Source organism: Galeopterus variegatus, unplaced genomic scaffold, assembly GCF_000696425.1.
Source record: "Galeopterus variegatus unplaced genomic scaffold, G_variegatus-3.0.2 Scaffold2708, whole genome shotgun sequence".
NCBI lineage: Eukaryota > Metazoa > Chordata > Mammalia > Dermoptera > Cynocephalidae > Galeopterus > Galeopterus variegatus.
In genome coordinates this window covers 55,579-65,356 of record NW_007728819.1, presented here as the reverse complement: position 1 = coordinate 65,356, position 9,778 = coordinate 55,579, and positions in this window count along the sequence as shown.

Genomic DNA, 9,778 nt, shown 5'->3' with positions numbered 1-9,778 from the left:
CTCCTTTGTCATGTACTTAAAGTACTCGCCAGTAAAATACAACATCCTTCTCTCACGCTTGCCATTCATCTTCCTTTGCACTTGGCTGGCACAGAGAAAAGTCTTGGGCTTGGGAGTGGAAAGACACAGAATTGGTTGGTTGGTTTGGTTGGTTGTTCTTGGGCATTCAGATCCCTGGTCAAATACCCATCCTCGGAGAGGCTGGCCCCGCCTGCCTAGTTAAGTGGTGTCACCCCCAGTTGCTTTCTATCTCATCATCCTCTTTTGTTTTCCTCATTGTACTTGTCATCTGCAATTACTTTGTTCACTTTTTCTTTCAACAGTTTGCTCTGAGGGCAGGGGCCATGTCTGTTTGGTTTAGTGCTGTCTCCCCAGTGTCCAGACAGTGCATAGCCAATGGGAAGTAGTCACTAAATATTTGTGCTTAAGTGTGCACTTTTTTTGTAATAAATGTGTTTAATTGAGGGGGCAGGTGTCCTGGAGTATGTTTACAGTGATGGCTGTGGCCACTAACTGCTAGCACTGTGACCGAGAGAGCAGAATGGCTCTACAAGCCACAGAGGACTTCCTTCTCAGCGATGCTCCGAAGGAAGTGTCACTTCAGTCGGCAGCAGGTGACTGGCACGGCATGGGGGAGTCCTTTCGTGAGGAGAAGCACTGTGAACCCCAAAACAAGGGAGGATGCTCCTCATAGCACACACAAAAAGGCAACAACCACTGGAAAGAGAAGCCAGACCCAGGCGAGACCACATGAAAGATGTCAAGTATGGGGTCAAAGAAGAAGCAAAAAGGTATCACAAACTGGATTTGAAATTGTAACAGTGACATGCCAGGGGGTCAGCTGTGGGAATGATCTGCCCCCACTGGAAGGTGTATTTTATCAGTGACCTTATTTATAACTGCAAGCACATGGCAAGAATAAAAAGCAGATTGACATTTCATCAGCTTTATTATTGTTGTTAACTTCCCTACAGATAAGGCAGCTCCTCGTCACCTGCACCTAAGAGTAACACCCTCCTGCCCACCCCCATTTTCACAGACCACTGGATGGGAAACAAAATATTGCCTCATGTGTTCTTACCAAAGATTCACTCTCCTCTGGGCCTCACTCCTGATTCTCGACATGGCTATAAAGACCCTGGGAATTGGATAGTGCTACTGTAAGCAAAGCATTAGTGAGACTCTGGCTTGATTCTTATACTCAGAAAAGGCAACAATATAGGGAGATGTCTAGCACATGCAACCCAGTCAGTATGATGCCTTTGAAAAGAAGATCCTGCCTAGACAGTTACATGCTTTATTGATTTTTTGAAAAGGACATTGTTGTTATTTAATGATGATGCTTGCTTCTGCCCAAAAGTTGTCTACAAATTTGATTCATTTTCAAGGGCTGGAAATAGTGTAAGTGATACAGCCTAAAAGATTCAAAGTAGTAACAGGATCTGCTTTCAACGCAGTCCTCCTCCCTAGATACGGTAGGTGACTCACCTGTTCTGGGCCACTTGCAGCCTGGGTTTGCTTCCTACTTTACAGAAGCTGTGCCCAGAAAGCTTGATCTAGGGCCGGTTCCACAGGGTGAGTAACATCCAGCAGTTTCTGTTGCTGGTTGCTCTGTCTGTCTAGCCTCAGGGCCTTTGCACTTGCTCTTCCTTCCTTTTACCTGGGACAGACTCTTCCCAAATCTTCACATGGCTGCACCTTCTCATCACCCAGGGCTGGCTCAAATGCTACCTCCTCAAACAGATCCTTCCACTGGAAAGTAAATTCCCTGAGAGTAGGGACCTTGGCTGTCTTATTCTTTCCTATATCCTCCTGCTCCTAAAACAATTCCTGTCCCATAGTAGGTGCTCAATAGATATCAATTTATTCATTGAATGGCACAGGAGTTCAGATTCTTGCTGGTCTGTTTAGATTCTCAATTCTGTGTTGCCACGATCTCTTATTTCTATATACTTTGTCAATAATCTGTTTAGCTTCACGTTAAGAGCATTGACATTGACATGAACAGGCCTGGGTTTTAATTTTGGCTTTGACATTTCTAGCTATATGACTCTAGGCAAATTACTTAACAGTTCTGTGCCTCCATTTTCTCATTTTTTAATTTTAAAAGTAACAACAACTTCCTCATAGGCTGATTTAAGAATCAAATAGACCAATTCTGGTCAAGATGGTGGAGTAGATGGTTCCTAGTGTCACCCTCTCCCACAAATTGACCGATATGCAACTATTAAAAAGCAACAACAGGAGGCCCGAGATCTGCGCTGGAACAGGCAGGAGCTCTGCACCATGGGACCCAGTCCAGGCCAATGTCTGCCACCCAGAGAGGCCTGAGAGCTGTAGGGCCCACATACCCCGAGTCAGCCACAACGGAAAAGGCAGGCGCCACGGGACCTACAGCCCAGGTCAGCCCCCACTGCTTTGAGAGGCCCGAGAGCCACCAGGCTCACACTCCCTGAGTCAGCTGTGCCAAAAGAGGCAGGCACCATGGGACTCCCAGTCCAGGCCAGTCCCCGCTGCACAGGGAGGCCTGAGAACCAATGGGTCTACATGCCCCAAGTCAGCAACGCTGGAAGAAGCAGGTGATGTGTAACCCCCAGCTCACTCCAGTCCCTGCCACACAGAAAGGCCTGAGAGCTGCTGACCCAAGTCAGCTGCACTAGAACAGGCAGACCCTGGCCCCAACCCAGGTCAGTCCCTGCTGCCCAGAGAGGCCTGAGGGCCATAAGACCCACAGGCCCCAAGTCAGCTGTGCCAGAACATGCAGGTGCCATGGGAACCCCAGCCCAGGCTATTTCCTGCTGCCCAGACTTGGCAGTCCCTTCAGGATACAAGCCAGACATCAGGGTGAAATGAGTAGACTGTGATACCCCCTGCCACAATGACAAAACACCAAAGGAAAGAGACCATAAATAGGAAAAATCAAGAAAGCACATCACTGGCAAAGGAAAATAATAACTCTCAAGCTCTAGATCCTGTAGAATAGGAAGTCTTTGAAATGACTGACAAGGAATTTAGAGCAACAATTCTAAGGAAACTAAATGAGATACAAGAAAACTCAGACAACAAAATGAAATGAGAAAAAATATATCAGATCTGAAAGAAGAAATGCACAAAGAAATAAATGCCTTGAAAAAGAACGTAGCAGAACTTGTGGAGCTGGAGGATTCATTCATTGAAATAAAAACACAACAGAGAGTCTGACCAGCAGGCTAGGACAAGCAGAAGAGAGAATTTCTGACCTTGAAGACAGGCTGTTTGAATTAACCCAGGCAGACCAGAAAAAAGAATTTTAAAAATTGAAGAAAATCTAAGAGAGATAATAGACATACTTAAGTGCTCAAACATCCAAATCATGGGTATTCCAGAAGGAGAGGAAATAGGAAATGGCTTTGAAAACATATTCAATGAAATAATAGCAGAAAACTTCCTGGGTATAGGGAAAATCACAGATCTTCAGATTCGAGAGGTTCAAAGATCCCCAAACATATTCAACCCAAAAACGTCCTCTCCAAGACTTGTGATAGTCAAACTGGCAAAACTCAAAGACAAAGAGAGAATTTTAAAAGCTGCCAGAGAAGCAGCAAGTCACCTTATAAAGGAGTCCCAATCAGAATAACATCAAACTTTTCATCAGAAACCCTAAAAGCCAGAAAAGAATGGAATGATGTATTCAAAATAATAAAGGACAAAAATTGCCAGCCAAGAATACTTTACCCAGCAAAGCTATCCTTCTGAAATGAAGGACAAATAGTTTATTTCTCAGACAAAAACTGCAGGAGTTCACTACCACATGACCAGCCTTAAAAGAAATTCTCAAGGAAGTACTGGGTTTGATACCTCAAAAACAACCATCACTGCCATGAATACTCAAGAAAGAACAAAATCTACCAGCAAAACAAAAATGCTAACAATAAAGAAAAAAAATAGTTTGTCTACCACCTCAAGAAACCAACAAATACAAAAGACAAACAGAAAATTAGAAAGAAAGGAACAAAAGGTGCTTAAGACACCTAAACAAAAATCAATAAAATGCTAGGAGTAAATCAACACCTTTTGATAATCACTCTAAATGTAAAGGGATTAAATTCCTCACTCAAAAGACAGAGACTGATTGACTGGATTAAAAAGATGGACCCACCAATAGGCTGCCTTCAGGAGACTCACCTGACTTGTAAAGACACACACTGGTGACTGGAGAGTCACCAGTAGAGACCAAGGAAAAGAATAGTATGTCTCTCTCCACAAAGCCCATTCCAGAGTGACAGAAGAAGCATCTGCTCTATGATAATATTGGGGGACCTGAACACACCTTTCAGCATTGGACAGATCCTCTAGGCAACCAACCAACAGAGTAACCATTCCTCTTCCAGAGGGAGACAAGAAATCTAGGGTGATCCGTAGTGGTAGTGGGGAGGGAGGGGGGATGGGGAGAGATTGGACAAGGGGCATAAAGAATAAGTATGATTTATAGCAATATATATATAATAATATTGATTTGATCAACATATGTCAACATTGAATCCCAAAAATATGTATCATCAATTATGATTCAATTAAAAAAAAACTAAGAGTGAAAGGATGGAAAAAGATACATCATACAAATAGAAATGAAAAAAGAACTGGAGTAGCTATTCTTAGATAAAATAGACTTTCAACCAAAAACCATAAAAACAGATAAAGAAGGCCACAATATAATGATAAAAGGATCTATCCATCAAGAAGACATAACAGTGGGTCGGCCCGGTGGCACACTGCGCTAGTGCGCCGCTTGGGAAGCGCGGCGGTGCTCCCGCCGAGGGTTCGGATCCCGCATACAGACCGGTTCCCACTCACTGGCTGAACGAGGCACGGGGGCAACACCGAGGGTTGCGATCCCGTTGCCGGTCCCGGTCCGGTACGGGGGTGACACTGAGGGTTGCGATCCGTTGCCAGACACGGAAAAAGACAAAAAAAAAAAAAAAAGAAGACATAACAGTCATAAATATATATGCACCCCAATGCTGGAGCAGCCAGATTTATAAAGCAAATACTATTTGATCTAAAGAATGAGACAGAGCGGGGGACATGAACACCCCACTCTCAGCATTGGACAGATCATCTAGACAAAAAGTCAATAGAGAAACACAAGTTCTAAACAACACATTAGACCAATTGGACTTGGCAGATATCTATAGAACATTCCATCCAACAACCTCAGAATATTCATTCTTTTCATCAACACATGGAACATTCTCCAGGATAGACCACATCTGTGGTCACAAAGCAAGTTTCAACAAATACAAAAACTTGGAATTATTCCATGTATTTTTTCTGATCACAACGGATTAAAATTAGAAATCAATAACAAACAAAACTGTGGAAACTATACAAACAAATGGAAATTAAACAACATTCTACTTAATGACATATGGGTTCAAGAAGAAATTAAACAGGAAATCAAAAAAAATTGTTGAAACTAAGGAAAATAACGATATATAGTATCAAAACCTATGGGATATTGCAAAAGCAGTACTAAGGGGGAAATTTATCACATTAAATGCTTACTTCAGAAGAATGGAAAGATGGGAAGTAAACAACCTAATACTTAACCTTAAAAAACTAGAAAAACAAGAGCAATCCAAATCCAAAGTTAGTGAACAATTAAGATCAGAGCAGAACTAAATGAAATAGAAACCCAAAAACCAACACAAAAGATCAATGAAATAAAAAGTTGGTTTTTTGAAAAGATAAATAAAATCAACAAACCTTTAACAAGGCTAACTAAGAGAAGACTCAAATAACAAAAATTAGAAATGAAAAAGGTGATATTACAACTGACACCTCAGAAACACAAGGAATCATTAGAGACTACTATAAACAACTATTTGCCAACAAATTTGAAAATCTGGAGGAAATGGATAAATTTCTGGACACATACAAACTACCAAAACTGAGCCAAGAAGATATAGAAAATCTGAATAGACTAATAACAATAAAACAGATTGAAGCTGTTATCAAAAGGCTCCCAACAAAGAAAAGCCCAGGACCAGATAGGGTCTCTGCAGAGTTCTACCAAAACTTTAAAAAGAAACTGATACCAATTCTCTACAAACTATTCCAAAAGATTGAAACAGAGGCCATTCTCCCAAATTCATTCTATGAGGCAAACATCACTCTGATACCAAAACCAGACAAAGATACATCAAAAATAGAAAACTAGAGGCCAATATCCTTGATGAATATAGTGCAAAAATGCTCAATAAAATACTAGCTAACAGAATACAGCAACAAAAAAATTATACACCATGATCAAGTGGGATTCATCCCAAGGATGCAAGGTTGGTTCAGCACACGCAAATCAATAAATGTAATACACCACATCAAAAAAAGCAAAGACAAAAACCATATTATCATCTCTATAGATGCTGAAAAAGCATTTGAAAAAATTAAACATTCTTTCATGATAAAGTCTCTCTGTAAGTTAGATATAGATGGAAAGTATCTCAACACGATTAAAGCCATATATGATAATGGCTTTAATTTCATAAATTAAAATGAAATTTCATGATATCACTGCCAATATCATTCTGAGTGGGGAAAAGCTGAAAGCTTTTCCCTTAAGAACAGGAACTAGACAAGGATGCCCACTCTCACCACTCCTATTCAACATAGTGGTGGAAATACTAGCCAGAGCAATCAGAGAAGAGAAAGAACTAAAGAGCATCCAGACTGGAAAAGATGAAGTCAAACTGTCCCTGTTTGTGGATGGTATGATCCTATATGTTGAACAGCCTAAAGCTTCTACAAAAAAAAAACTCCTAGTGTTGATAAATGATTTCAGCACAGTAGCAGGATACAAAATCAACACACAAAAATCAGTAGTGTTTCTATACTCCAATAGTGAACATGCAGAAAAAGTAATCAAGAAAGCTAGCCCATTTACAATAGCCACCCAAAAAATAAAATACTTAGGAATAAAGTTAACCAAGGATGTGAAAAATCTGTACAAAACATTGTTGAGAGAAATTAAAGAGGACACAAGAAGATGGAAAGATATCCCATGCTCCTGGATCATAAGAATTAACATTGTGAAAATGTCCATATTACCCAAAGTGATCTACAAATGCAATGCAATCCCCATCAAAATTCCAATGACATTTTTCTCAGAAATGGAAGAAATTATCCAGACATGTATCTGGAATAACAAAAGACCACACATAGCCAAAGCAATACTGAGCAAAAAAAATAAAGCTGGAGGCATAATGCTACCTGACTTTAAACTATACTACAAAGCTATAAAACCAAAACAGCATGGCATAAAAACAGACAAACAGATCAATGGAATAGAATAGAGAACCCCGAGATCAACCCATACACTGACAGCCATCTGATATTTGACAAAGGCAGCAAGTCTACACACTGGGGAAGAGACTGCCTCTTCAACAAATGGTGCTGGGAAAGCTGGATATTCATATATAGTAGAATGAAACTAGACCCATACCTCTCACCATATACCAAAATCCACTCAAAGTGGATTAAAGAATTAAATATACATCCTGAAACAATAAAACTCCTTAAAGAGAACATAGGGGAAACACTCCAAGAAGTAGGAGTGGGTACAGACTTCATAGATAGGACCCCAAAAGCATAGGCAACTAAAAAATAAATAAATAAACAAATGGGATTATATCAAACTAAATAGCTTCTGCATAGCAAAAGAAATGATCAATAGAATGAAAAGACAACCAACAGAGTGCAAGAAAATATTTGCAAAATATACACCTGACAGAGGATTAATATCCAGAATATACAAGGAACACAAACAACATTACAGCAAAAAAACAAATGACTCAATTAAAAAATGGGCAAAGGAGCTGAACAGGCATTTCTCAAAGGAAGATATATGAATGGCCAACAGACACATGAAAAAATGTTCAACATCACTCAGCATCTGGGAAATGCAAATCAAGACCACTCCATCTCACTCCAGTCAGGATGGCTAATATCCAAAAGACTGAGAATGATAAGTGCTGACAAGGTTGTGGAGAAAAAGGAACTCTCATACATTGTTGGTGGGACTGCAAAATGGTGCAGCCTCTATGGAAAATGGTATGGAGGTTCCTCAAACAACTGCAGAGAGATCTACCATATGACTCAGCTATTTCACTGCTGGGAATATAACCAGATGAATGGAAATCATCATGCCAAAGGGATACCTGTACTCCCATGTTTATTGCAGCTCTATTTACAACAGCCAAGAGTTGGAACCAGCCCAAATGTCCATCATCAGACGAGTGGATAAGGAAACTGGTATATCTACACAATGGAATACTACTCTGCTATAAAAAAGAATGAAATACTACCATTCACAACATGGATGGACTTAGAGAAAATTACATTAAGTGAAATGAGTCAGGCACAGAAAGAGAAATACCACATTTCTCACTTATTTGTGGGAGCTAAAAATAAATAAATAAGTAAACACACAAACAAATAAAGGGTTGGGGGAGAGGAAGAGGACACAACAATCACAACAATTCCTTGAACTTTTTAAGACAAGTGAACAGATATGATGGGGGGGTGGGGAGCCAGGAAGAGGAATGAGTAAAGGGTCATGAAAATCAACTACAATGTATATTGAGAAGTTAAAATAAAAAAAAAAAAAAAGCAGAGGCACGTTTGTGCTTTGTGCACCCCCCCCCAAAAAAAAAAGAAAGAAAGAAAGAAAGAAGATACTATATGTAAAAAGCCGAGTACAAAGCTCGGCACATGATAAGATCTCAACCAATCCAACCCATTAATTTTATAGATTAAGGTCATTGTTGTCATTTATGTTTTTTTGTTTTTTTTTTAACATGTTTGCACTTTGCCCCAGGAACAGTGTGACTTAGTAAACCCGCCAGTTGATGACTTGGCTTAATTGAGCTCACATTCCATACTCAACATTTCACTCCCGTGTGTTTATTAAGTGGCCACTCTGCATGAATCTTAAAGGATGGGTGGGATTTTGAGAGGCTAGAGATGGACATGTGAGGGCATTTCACATTGAAAGGAACTGCATGAAGGAAGTCAAAGTTAAGAAGTTCCAGGAGCAGCAGCGAGTTCCAGACAGCTAGAACATGAGTTATATTCCTCCATTTGTTCATTTTAAAAACGTTTTCCTATCAGCTATTATGAACAGGCACTGTGCTACGTGTGGGATAAAAAGGAATTGAATGTGGTTCCTGCCCTCAAGGAGCTCAGTTTAGAGAGGGACATAGCTGTAAATAAACACATTGTGTGAGCTGCTGCTGTTGCATGAGCTCCATGAACCCAGAAGAAAGCAAGCAACATTTTTCCAGGAAGGAAGGAGGGAGGGAGAACTGAGAGTTGGGGCCTGGGCCCTACTGCAGAGGCCCTGAAGACAGGGCTGAGAGGAATTTACTAGAGAACCACTGAAAGGTTTTGAGCAGGGGAGTGACATAAACACCAGAACCAGAAAAAGTAAATAGAACAGTAACTACTAATTTTGGAGTTCACCCATTTCACCCACCTTGAGAGCCGAGACTACTATAAAGAGAAGCTCGGGCGGCCCGGTGGCGCACTGCTGTAGTGCACCGCTTGGGAAGCTCGGCGGCCCTCCCGCCGAGGGTTCAGATCCCACATACAGACCGGTTCCCGCTCACTGGCTGAGCGAGGCGCGGGAGCAACACCAAGGGTTGCGATCCCGTTGCTGGTCCTGGTCCGGTACGGGGGCGACACTGAGGGTTGCGATCCATTGCTGGACACGGAAAAAGACAAAAAAAAAAAAAAAAAAAAA